At 47.1% G+C, this 13,665-nt stretch overlaps 1 protein-coding gene across 2 annotated transcripts in view; it reads left to right on the forward strand.

Annotated features, from left to right (window-relative positions):
* The window catches only part of LOC134949111 (interleukin-13 receptor subunit alpha-1-like), a 238,155-nt gene that overhangs the window by 81,759 nt on the left and 142,731 nt on the right, over window positions 1–13,665 (forward strand). The gene's annotated exons all lie outside the window — the stretch shown is intronic.

The raw sequence follows: 13,665 nt of genomic DNA on the forward strand, positions 1-13,665 counted from the left end.
GGCGACTATGCAAACGCAGGACTGCATAAAAAAACTAGCGATCGATCAATTCTGAATTAGGCCCATTGGCCTCTACCCACCCCTCTTCTGCCTCTCGAAGCTTTGTGGTAAATCCACTACTGCCCCCCAGATAGATCATCATCTCCCTTAGCAGAGAATAGCCCCTTCCCCCTCAGACAGATCATTTCCCTCTAGCATGGACTATCCTCTCCCCCATACTGTAGGTCATCTTACTTTAGATATAAATAACTCCCCTCCCCCTCAGACAGATCATCTCTCCCTAGTAGATTCTTCCTCCACCCAAGCCAAATCATCTCCCCACAGCATAGAATAACCCCCCGCCCCACAGACAGATAATCTCTTCTAGCACAGAATACCCCTCCAGATAAATCATCATTTCCCTTACCATAGAATTAACCCACCCAGATATAACTCATACCCCCTTAGCATCAAAAACCCATCCCCCACCTACTACAGAAATCCCCCTCCCACCCCCCAGACAGATCTCCATCAGGGCCGGTACTAGACCTTGTGGCGCACAGGGTGAAAATTTGGCTTCATGGGGAAGGGGCGTTACCACAGAACAGTACCAGTTCACATTACACTGCACAGCAGTGTCCGTCAGTCACATTACACCGCACAGTAGTGTCCGTCAGTCACATTACACTGCACAGTAGTGTCCGTCAGTCACATTACACCGCACAGTAGTGTCAGTCAGTCACATTACACCGCACAGTAGTGTCCGTCAGTCACATTACACCGCACAGTAGTGTCCGCCAGTCAAATTACACTGCACAGTAGTGTCCGTCAGTCACATTACACCGCACAGTAGTGTCCATCAGTCACATTACACCGCACAGCAGTGTCCGTCAGTCACATTACACTGCACAGTAGTGTCCGTCAGTCACATTACACCATACAGTAGTACTCCTTAGACACATTATGCCACACACCGTAATGCCCATTACATATTATGCCACACACCGTATCGCTTATTACAACTTATGCCACATACTGTAATGCCCATTACAACTTATGCCACACACCGTAATGCCCATTACATATTATGCCACACACCGTAACACCTATTACAATTTATGCCACACACTGTAATGCCTATTACAACTTATGCAACACACCGTAACGCTTATTACAACTTATGCCACATACCGTAATGCCCATTACAACTTATGCCACACACCGTAATGCCTATTACATATTGGGCAACACACCATAATATCCTTTACATGTTACGCCACACACCATAATGCCCATTACATGTTACGCCACACACCGTAATGCCCACTACACATTATGCCACACACTGTAATGCCCATTACACGTTACACCACACACCGTACTGTTCATTACATGTTACGCCATACACTGTAATGCCCATTACACGTTATGCCACTCACCATAATGCCCCTGACACCATTTTACGCCCCACACACAATAATGTCTCTTACAAATTATGCCCCACAGCTTCTAATTCTTTTTTAATTACCTGCTCACTGCCAGGGGTCTCATATTCATTGCCAAGGGTCTCATGCTCAGTGGCAAGGGTCTCTTGCTTGTTGCCAGGGGCCACATGCTTGTTCCCAGGAGGTCCCATGCTCATTCCCAGGGCGTCTCATGCTCACTGCCAGCGGTCTCATGCTTGTTCCCAGGGGGTCTCATGCTCGCTGCCAAGGGTTTCATGCTCGTTGCCATGGGATTCATGCTCACTGGCAAGGGGTTTATGTGCACCCAACCCACCTGCTCCCCCGCAATTCTTCTGCAGCAGGTGCCGTGGGCTACATGGGGGCCCGCTGCAGCCAATACCATTGAGAGAAACACTCAGATGCTAGAGGTGCTACTCGACCTCTAGTGTCTGTCTCTCTTCTCTCCTCCAGTTGCTAGAGGTCAAGTAGAACCTCTAGCGTCCGAGTGTTTCTCTCAATGGTATCTGCTGCAGCGGGTGCCCATGGCGCCTGCTGCAGCTGGGGTTCAGGCAAGCACCTGTGGGGTGACTGCCACCGCTCATTCAGGTTGCAGTGCCCTGGACAGCCACTCAGCTTGCCTGCACCTGGAACTGCTGCTGATCTCTATTTCCCCCTATCATCCAGTACAGCTCAGCAGGTAGCCTGTCATTTTTTTTCAAAATAAAATGTGCTGCAAGCTGCATGAATATTGTTGTTGTTTTTTAAGACAAACTGCAGCAGGAGCCATTAACAGCGCAATCAGAGGACATCTCCCTGTCAGCCCCGATTTTCCCCATTGTGTCCCCCTTCTTCGCTGCACAGTCTGGAAAGCTGCAGCTGATGGCGGCCCGGGAACACAGTGCAGGCTGTTGAACTGATCGCACCCTCTCTTCCTCCGAGGTGCGTGACGTCACTGGCTGGCGTTGTGGCGCTCGTACCTCCTTTCAGGTTGGCGGAGGACTCTTCTCCTGCAGTGGCCACACTAGTAGCTCTGATTGGTGTGCGGGCCGCTTGTAATCTGTTTCCCCGCCCCCCTTCGTACATCACCCGCTGGCTGTCTGTCATGCACAAAAGACGTGACCGGGTGAGGTGGTAAGGGGGCGGGGAAACAGATGACAGGCCCCCCCCACACACACACACACCCATCGGCCCACCGGTAATCTCCCCGGTCATTGTAGTGGCCAGTCCGTCCCTGTATATATGGATGGATAGATGGTTAGTTAGATATTTGGATAGATATATTTTGTGATATAAAAGTGTAAAAAGCACTGCAACCAATAAAGTGTGCAAAGGGGCATATTCATGATCACTAAAATAGAGGTTTTTTTTACAATTATATCACCCCTTTTGCTATTTTTTTGGGTTACAAACTCATTCATCATAAGCTGTAACCAAGAAAATATATCTCCTTGTTGCAGACTGCTAAAATAATTTCCACACCTTTTAAGGGCTGATTGGGATGGCAAACCAGCCTGGGAAATTTCTGGAAGCAGCCCTAGTGGAGGCAGGGTCTGTTGAGTGTGTGGGATCTGTTGAAGGGGCGGTATCTTTCCTCATAGGACCTGATTCTGACTTGAATGCAGTTGCGGCCTTCCTTGCATCTGTGACTTTATTTTAATTCCGCTACAAAGCCTTTCAATGGTGTACATCCATGTGTCCGAATGTGCAAGGACTCTACAGATGTGTGTCTACAGATGTTGCAATCATGCTTTGTGTGTAATTATACGCCAATTGGTTGCACCATTGAATCTAGCACCAGCCTTATGCTAGGTGCAGATTATCTGTCTTAGTATGGCCTCCAATGTGAGCGATTCAGCATCTCTGTAAGCAACAACTTTCATCAATCCGCTCATACTACACTACATCTGCATCTGATTTGTCAAACCCCTGTAACCGGCCAATACATTTCTAATACACATATTGGTGCTTGCATCTGAATCTGTACTGCGACTACAAATGTGTCCCCTAACATCTTTGCTGCAGTCACATTAAACAGTGTTCACATGGTGTGATTAAGTAGCACCGAGCGTCTTTATGTGCAACTTTTTCCATTTAAATGCATCTAAGCGAATAGGATGCACAAGCAGCTTATGGGCCTAATTCAGAGCTGATCATAGATGATCAAAATCTCTGACATGCTGAGGGACACCCAGCACAGGGTGCTACATGCCAGGCCCTAGTCCCCCCCGCAGAGGTGCGAAAGCATCGCACAGCACAGATGCTTTTGCACCTGACGAGTAGCTCCCTGCCTACGCAGCCTGCGAAGGCAGGCAGCTACCTGCCATGTTTTTGGTCGCAGCGGCTGCGTGACATCACATGCAGCCGCTGCGGCCTGCCCCGCAAATGGTCCGGACATGCCTGCATTGTCCGGCCCGCAACCCCTAACGCCGCCGGCACGCCACCTCCCACCTGCGGCTGTATCTGCATATGAATTACTACGCTACAGTGTTTTCCTGGAAATCACTGTAATGTGGCATTTTGTTGTTATTATTATTATTATTATTATTATATATTATCCTTTATTTATATGGTGCCACAAGGGTTCCGCAGCACCCAATTACAGAGTACATAAATAAATAATCAAAACAAGAAAACAGCATTTACAGTTGAATACAATATAGCACAAGTACAGGGTAAATAAACATAGCTACATCAGCAGATGACACTAAAATAAGTATCAGGGTGGCAGAAAACCGCGAGTTTTGGTGCAGCAGAAGAATATTAAAGTAAGAAAAGGATAAGCACATGAGGGAAGAGGGCCCTGCTCGTGAGAGCTTACATTCTAAAAGGAAGGGGCAGATAGACAGGGGTGACACAGATGGGTTAGACAGAGAGCGTGGAACAGAAGGTTTGGATGATATTTGACTGGGTTTGGTGAAGAAGTGGGTCTTGAGAGCCCATTTGAAATTTTGTAAAGAGATGGAGAGTCTGAGGGGGTAGAGAATTCCAGAGAAACGGAGCAGCATGTGAAAAATCTTGGAGGTAGGATTGAGAGGAAGTAATCAGTAGCAGAGCGAAGAGGACAGGTGGGAGTGTAAAGGGAGATAAGGTCAGGGATGTAAATGGGATAGGAGTGGGAGAGGGCTTTGTAGATGAGTTTTAGAAGCTTGAATTTGATTCTGAAAGGGAAGGGAAGCCAATGAAGGACTTGTATATGAGGGGAGGTAGACAGTAGTGCATTTGGTGAGGAAGATGAGCTGGGCTGCAGCAATGAGGATAGATTGGAGTGGAGAGAGGCATTTGTCAGGGATGCCAGTCAGGAGGAGAATAAGGTGCAGTTACTGCAAAAAAATAAACCCAACGTTAGCAGAGACATGTCCTGCTGCATGGCGTATTGAGGCAAGATGTATGAGGACACGTCTGAATGTGCGAACACCATCAGGATGCATGCTCAGTGCAACTGAAACACATGCGCAGATGAAAAATAATGCACAAGAAAAAAAAAACATTGGCTGCCTCAGATATAAAAAAAACACACACTGGCCCCCACAGTAAAAATTAATAAAACACATTTGTCACCACAGGAAAAAATTTTTAACACATTAGCCTTCACAGGAAAAAAACATTGTCCCCCTCAGGAAATATAAAACTCATTAGCCCTTGCAGGAAAACACAAAACACATTGTCCCCCACAGGAAAAAATAAAACACATTGTTCCCCACAAGAAAAATAAAACACATTGTCCCCAACAGGGGAAAAAAAACATTGGCCCACACAGGAAAAAAGAAAACATATCGGCCCCAACAGGAAAACATATAGCACATTGTCCTCCACAGATTAAAAAAAAACACACACATTGGCCCCCACAGCGAAAACCCCCCCAGACACATTGGCCCTGATAAAAGACAGATTGGAAAATGGAACAAACACATAGCAACTGGTGAAGCCTCAAACTTTTTTTTTTTCCTATTTGACACAAGTATGAGATTAATAAAACACTTATGGGGTATTTATAAAGCAGCAGCATCACTGTCAGCAAAGATGAGTGTTGTACTTCCTCCAAGATAGTATCATCTCATCATCCCTAGCTGCGGGGAGGCACCAGCTGGAGCAATAGAGCATTTATAGTGATTTACCATACAGGTGTAACCCTTACAGACACCCTACCAACACACCTGCTACACTACATACAAACATGGCACTGGCTCAGTCGCCCCACCCCAGGAAGGGCACAATAGTAGTAGTGTTAGCAGTAAGCCGTATGTCAGAAATATGAGGAGCGGTGAGCACAGTAAGGAATATCAGGGACTAGGAGCATGAGAGGCGGCTATAAGGAACAGTAGGGGTGAGTAGGTAGTGTTTAAGAGTGGGTACAGATTTTATGGAGTTGTAGGAATGATGAGTAGGTAGTCTATACGGAGCAGTAAGGATCAGTAAATAATGCTGATGAGTAGGTTCAAAGAGTAGGGAGCAGCAGGGATGTTTTCTGATCAGCACTAAATCACTTCTCAGGCAATTGATAATGTAAGTATTCTCTTACCATGAGCAGATGGAGCAGACACAGCAGAAACATTGCACAGGGCATGCATGCTCCTCTTCTCCACCATGCCCTATCACGATACTCGCAGCCAACACTAGAGGCATGAGCTCCCTGGTAGTCCAGACTCCATCTCCTGGCTAACGGCTAGATGTGCCCGCTAGCTGGGAGCAGATGACAACTTACGGTTTGCATTCCACAGTAGAATGCATAGCACAGAACCAGTCCGGCAATGGTATGGATCAGCCCGGGCCGGCGGGCAGTGGGAGCTGACCCATCTGGCTGTGTAAGCCAGCCTGGCAAGGGGCAGAATGGGATAGGTTGAGCGGGAACTTTCCCGCGGGCCCAATCCGCCCCTGCATACTCCCCATGGAGGGGGAGGAGTCTGACAGAGTAGAGGGCGGGACCAGACAGAATGGAGTTTGAGGTGTCAGTTATACTAATATATATATATATTGCTCAGAGAAGAACCACTTGGCGCACAGGTATATACAATCACCCCTCAATTTTGTGATAATATAATTATAACACTCCTCACCGAATATATGAGTGGCTGCTCTCAACCAGTATTATATGATGGTAATTCACACATAGAAAAATGGAAACAGTAAAGGAAGGTTGAGGTGTGAGCAAGTTGAAGAAAGTGTTCTTGTATCCTTAGTGTTAGAGTCCTTTTGGTCTTACTCAAGACTACATTGGACTAAAATACAATAAGTATTAGGGATGTGTACCGAGCCGGTTTTGCTGGATTTGGATTTGGTTCTGATTTGTTGAACAGCTTTGGATTTGGATTTGCCAAACCGCCGTGACTGGTAGAGATCTGTAGCGGGCATTTTTCGGGTTTTGTGTTTTGGTTTTGGATTTGGTTCCGCGGTCGTGTTTTGGATTCGGACGCGTTTTGGCAAAACATCCCTTAAGAATTTTTGGTGGATTCGGGTGCGTTTTGGATTCAGGGTTTTTTTTTAAAAAAAACCTTAAAAACAGCTTACATCATAGAATTTGGGGGTATTTTTGATCCTATAGTATTACTAACCTCAATAACCATAATTTCCACTCATTTCCAGTCTATTCTGAACACCTCACACCTCACAATATTATTTTTAGTCCTAAAATTTGCACCGAGGTCGCTGGATGACTAATTTAAGCGACCCAAGTGGGCGTCACAAACACCTGGCCCATCTAGGAGTGGAACTGCAGTGTCAGACAGGATAGCACTTAAAAAAATAGTCCCCAAACAGCACATGATGCAAAGATAAATAATAAAAAAAAAGAGGTGCAAGATGGAATTGTCCTTGGGCCCTCCCACCCACCCTTATGTTGCATAAACAGGACATGCACACTTTAACAAACCCATCATTTCAGCGACAGGGTCTGCCACACGACTGTGGCTGAAATGACTGGTTGGTTTGGGCCCCCACCAAAAAAGAAGCAATCAATCTCTCCTTGCACAAACTGGCTCTACAGAGGCAGGATGTCCACCTCCTCCTCATCGTCCAATTCCTCACCCCTTTCACTGTGTACATCCCCCTCCTCACAGAGTATTAATTCGTCCCCACTGGAATCCACCATCACAGGTCCCTGTGTACTTTCTGGAGGCAATTGCTGGTAAATGTCTCCACGGAGGAATTGATTATAATTCATTTTGGTGAATATCATCTTCTCCACATTTTCAGGAAGTAACCTCCTACGTCGATCGCTGACAAGGTTACCGGCTGCACTAAACACTCTTTCGGAGTACACACTGGAGGGGGGGCAACTTAGGTAAAATAAAGCCAGTTTGTGCAAGGGCCTCCAAATTGCCTCTTTTTCCTGCCAGTATACGTACGGACTGTCTGACATGCCTACTTGGATGCTGTCACTCATATAATCCTCCACTATTCTTTCAATGGTGACAGAGTCATATGCAGTGACAGTAGACGATATGTCAGTAATCGTTGGCAGGTCCTTCAGTCCGGACCAGATGTCAGTTTTCGCTCCTGACTGCCCTAAATCACCGCCAGAAGGTGGTTTTGGAAATGTTATCCTTTTCCTGGCAGCTCCAGTGGCGGTAGAAAATGAAGGAGGAGCTGTTGGCGGGTCACGTTCCGCTTGACTTGACAAGTGTCTCACCAGCAGGTCTTTGAACATCTGCAGACTTGTGTCTGCCAGAAAGAGAGATACAACGTAGGCTTTAAACCTAGGATCGAGCACGGTGGCCAAAATGTAGTGCTCTGATTTCAACAGATTGACCACCTGTGAATCCTGGTTAAGCGAATGAAGGGCTCCATCCACAAGTCCCACATGCCTAGCGGAATCGCTCCGTTTTAGCTCCTCCTTCATTCTCTTCAGCTGCTTCTGCAAAAGCCTGATGAGGGGAATGACCTGACTTAGGCAGGCAGTGTCTGAACTGACTTCACGTGTGGCAAGTTCAAAGGGTTGGAGAACCTTGCACAACGTTGAAATCATTCTCCACTGCGCTTGAGTCAGGTGCATCCCCCCTCCTTTGCCTATATCGTAGGCAGATGTATAGGCTTGAATGGCCTTTTGCTGCTCCTCCATCCTCTGAAGCATATAGAGGGTTGAATTCCACCTCGTTACCACCTCTTGCTTCAGCTGACGGCAGGGCATGTTCAGGAGTGTTTGCTGGTGCTCCAGTCTTCGGCACGCGGTGGCTGAATGCCGAAAGTGGCCCGCAATTCTTCAGGCCACCGACAGCATATCCTGCACGCCCCTGTCGCTTTTCAAAAAATTCTGCACCACCAAATTAATTGTATGTGCAAAACATGGGACGTGCTGGAATTTGCCCAGATGTAATGCACGCACAATATTGGTGGCGTTGTCCGATGTCACAAATCCCCAGGAGAGTCCAATTGGGGTAAGCGATGATGTTCCTCAGTTTCCGCAAGAGGTTGTCAGCTGTGTGCCTCTTATGGAAAGCGGTGATACAAAGCGTAGCCTGCCTAGGAACAAGTTGGCGTTTGCGAGATGCTGCTACTGGTGCCGCTGCTGCTGCTGTTGTTGCTGCGGGAGGCAATACATCTACCCAGTGGGCTGTCACAGTCATATAGTCCTTATTCTGCCCTGCTCCACTTGTCTACATGTCCGTGGTTAAGTGGACAGTGGGTACAACTGCATTTTTTAGGACACTGGTGACTCTTTTTCTGACGTCTGTGTACATTCTCGGTATCGCCTGCCTAGAGAAGTGGAACCTAGATGGTATTTGGTACCGGGAACACACTACCTCAATCAATTCCCTGTGAACTAACGGCGGATACTGGACGCACGTCTAACACCAACATAGTTGTCAAGGTCTGAGTTATCTGCTTTGCAACAGGATGACAGCTGTGATATTTCATCTTCCTCGCAAAGGACTGTTGGACAGTCAATTGCTTACTGGAAGTAGTACAAATGGTCTTCCGACTTCCCCTCTGGGATGACGATCGACTCCCAGCAGCAACAACAGCAGCGCCAGCAGCAGTAGGTGTTACACTCAAGGATCCATCGGAGGAATCCCAGTGAGGAGAGGACTCGTCAGTCTTGCCAGTGACATGGCCTGCAGGACTATTGGCGTTCCTGTCTAAGGAGGAAATTGACATTGAGGGAGTTGGTGGTGTGGTTTGCAAGAGCTTGGGTACAAGAGGAAGAAGGGATTTAGTTGTCAGTGGACTGCTTCCGCTGTTACCCAAAGTTTTTGAACTTGTCAATGACTTCTGATGAATGCGCTCCAGGTGACGTATAAGGGAGGATGTTCCTAGGTGGTTAACGTCCCTACCCCTACTTATTACAGCTTGACAAAGGCAACACACGGCTTGACACCAGTTGTCCGCATTTCTGTTGAAATAATTCCACACCGAAGAGGTGATTTTTTTTGGTATTTTGACCAGGCATGTCAATGGCCTTATTCATCCCACGGACAACAGCTGTCTCCCCGGGTGCCTGACTTAAACAAACCACCTCACCATCAGAATTCTCCTTGTCAATTTCCTCCTCAGCGCCAGCAACACCCATATCCTCATCCTGATGTACTTCAACAGTGACATCTTTAATTTGAATATCAGGAACTAGACTGTGGGTGCTCCTTCCAGCACTTGCAGGGGGCGTGCAAATGGTGGAAGGAGCCACCTCTTCCCGTCCAGTGTTGGGAAGGTCAGGCATCGCAACCGACACAATTGGACTCTCCTTGGGGATTTGTGATTTAGAAGAACGCACAGTTCTTTGCTGTGCTTTTGCCACCTTAACTCTTTTAATTTTTCTAGCAGGAAGATGAGTGCTTCCATCGTCATGTGAAGCTGAACCACTAGCCATGAACATAGGCCGGGGCCTCTGCCGTTCCTTGCCACTCCGTGTCGTAAATGGCATATTGGCAAGTTTACGCTTCACCTCAGACGCTTTTAATTTAGATTTTTAGGTCATTTTACAGAACTTTTGTTTTTTGGATTTTACATGCTCTCTACTATGACATTGGGCATCGGCCTTGGCAGACAACGTTGATGGCATTGAATCATCTCTGCCATGACTAGTGGCAGCAGCTTCAGCACTAGGTGGAAGTGGATCTTGATCTTTCCCTATTTTACCCTCCAAATTTTTGTTCTCCATTTTTTAATGTGTGGAATTATATGCCAGTAATATTTCTGGAATTAGATAGCAGTAATGTCTGGAATTAGATACCACTAGATAGATACCAGATACCACTGTGACTGGAATGATGATAACCTATGCACAGTGACAGGACACTACCACAGCACCCTACAGCAGCAAGATGCAGCACAAGACACTGGACTTTTAGTAATGTACTGTAGTATACTGGTCACCACAATGCAGCACAAGACAATGAGTAGTGATACCGAGCACTGATGAGGATACTAGAACTGACACTGGGCAGCGAGAACAGCACTGGACTATTGTACTGCAGTATACTGGTTACCACAATGCAGCACAAGACAATGAGTAATGATACTGAGCACTGATGAGGATACTAGAACTGACACTGGGCAACGAGATGCAGCACTGGACTATTGTACTGTAGTATACTGGTCACCACAATGCAGCACAAGACAATGAGCGCTGATCCTGAGCACTGATGAGGATACTAGAACTGACACTGAGCAGCGAGATGCAGCACTGGACTATTGTACTGTAGTATACTGGTCACCACAATGCAGCACAGATACTGAGCACTGATTCTGAGCACTGATGAGGATACTAGAACTGACACTGAGCAGCGAGATGCAGCACTGGACTATTGAACTGTAGTATACTGGTCACCACAATGCAGCACAGATACTGAGCACTGATTCTGAGCACTGATGAGGATACTAGAACTGTCACTGAGCAGCGAGATGCAGCACTGGACTATTGAACTGTAGCATACTGGTCACCACAATGCAGCACAGATACTGAGCACTGATATTGAGCTGATATTGAGCTTTCCACTCAGAGAACGTAGCCACATCCTCTCGCTCTCTCGACAATGCACAAGTGAAAATGGCGGCGACGCACGGCTCTTTATATGGAATCCGAATCTCGCGAGAATCCGACAGCGGGATGATGACGTTTTGCCTCGTTCGGGTTTTCTGAGTCAGGCGGGAAGAACCGTGGCTGCTTCGGACCCGTGTAAACCACGTGGAGTTCGGGGGGGGTTCGGTTCTCGGAGAACCGAACCCGCTCATCTCTAGTGACTGGTTTTGGATTTGGATTTATTTGACAAATTGTCCAAAAAAGCTAAAATCACTTAATTTGGGCCCTTTTTTTGTTCCTAGAGTATTATTAACCTCAATAACATTAATTTCCAGTCATTTCCACTCAATTTTGAACACCTCACAGCTCACAATATTGGTTTCAGCAATGTTGGCCAAAGACTGGCTGACTAAAATGTGGTATACAGAGTGGGTTGGAAACAGTGTGGGATACAGTGTGTGTTGGATACAGTGATGGCTGGATACTATGTGGGTTGGATAAAGTGCAGGATACAGTTCAGGTCAGATACAGTGCGGAATACATCGCTGGTTGGATACAGTGCGAGTTGGATACAGTACGGGATACAGTGTAGGTTGGATACAGTGTGGGCCTGGATATAGTGCGGGTCGGATACAGTGCGGGATACATTGCTGGTTGGATACAGTATGGGATACAGTGTGGGATGGATATAGGGCCTAATTCAAACCTGATTGTAGCAGCAACTTTGTTAGCAGATGGGCAAAACCATGTGCACTGCAGGTGGGGCAGATGTAACATGTGCAGAGAGAGTTAGATTTGGATGGGGTGTGTTAAAACTGAAATCTAAATTGCAGTGTAAAAATAAAGCAGCCAGTATTTACCCTGCACAGAAACAAAATAACCCACCCAAATCTAACTCTCTCTGCACGTTATATCTGCCCCTCCCCCATGCAGTGCACATGGTTTTGCCCAACTGCTAACAAAGTTGCTGCTACTATCAGGTCTGAATTAGGCCCATAGTGCGGGATACAGTGCAGGGCGGATACACCAATAGTCCACTTACTGTGACAGGGGATGCCAGCGATATCCTCAGTCCCGGGGGCTAGTTGTGTCGGTAGTGACGGTGGTATCCTCAGTGCAGAGTTGCTGGTGGCGTCGGCACTGCTGGCTGCGTCAGCAGTGCGGGGGTGCCAGGGGTGTCCTCACTGCAGGGGTGCTGGCAGTGTCCTCAGTTTGCGGTTGCTGGCAGTGTCGGCACTGCTGGGGTGCTGGTGGTGTTTGCAGTGATGGTGGTGTCCTCAGTGCAGAGTTGCTTGCGGAGCTGGTTATGTCGGCAGTGTGGGGGTGTTCACTGGGACTTTTTGAAACTGGAGCCCGAGCTGAAACTGCAAGATCCTACAGCGGGATCTTGTGGTTTCAATGCCTGGCTCAACTGCCTCGGATCCCGGAAGTTCACAGCGGTTCAGATTTCTTAAAAATTAAAATTACTTAAGATTTGTTTATTCCTATTTTTAAATTCCTATTTGCTACAAACTGGCATAGCATCTTACTCCCGCTGCTGGTGAACACAGGCAATAGATCTGTGCATGCAACATAACTAAAAATGTGATTTCTTTATACTCTTGCTGCTTTTCCCGCCCACTATTCTACTAGTTCCAATAACCATGGCTGTATTTGTTATCTGTTATTAAAAAAAATGCATTTAATTGTAGTTAATGCATTTAGACCAGGTCATTGCATTTGGAACCCCAGTAGGAAAAAGTTACTTTGACAAAGTGCTTTTAATAACATTATTTAAGTTTATAGCATAGTTTTGCATGGTTGCTCGCAGTGCTGGGGTCATACATGTGAACTGTCCAAGGACCTCTCTGTGTAGAGTTTGTATGTTATCCCTGTGTTTACATGAGTTTGCTATGATTGCTGCTTTCTCCTTACACACTCCAGAACAGAGGCAGAACTACCATCGGTGCAGCGGGTGCATTGCACCGGGGCCCCTGAGAACTAAGGGGCCCACTGCTGCCAAGACCAGCAATGAGTTATCCCCCAAACTGAGGAAAGCACAAGGAGTGGGGCCCTGTCACAGATAAAGCAGAGGCTGCTGTGTTATTTCCCCCATCGACTGTCACCCACTGTCTCTACCTGTCATCAACTGTCTCCCTCTTTTTCCCCTTGCATTCTGCTATCACCCTCTGCCTCCCCTGCCTTTTGTCGTCACCCTCTGCTTCCCACTGCCTTACCCTGTCACCCTCTGTCTCTCACTGTCACCCACTGCCGTGTGGCATATTGGGGTTGAGATGGGGTGCCCACATT

The sequence above is a fragment of the Pseudophryne corroboree genome, chromosome 8, assembly GCF_028390025.1.
Source record: "Pseudophryne corroboree isolate aPseCor3 chromosome 8, aPseCor3.hap2, whole genome shotgun sequence".
NCBI lineage: Eukaryota > Metazoa > Chordata > Amphibia > Anura > Myobatrachidae > Pseudophryne > Pseudophryne corroboree.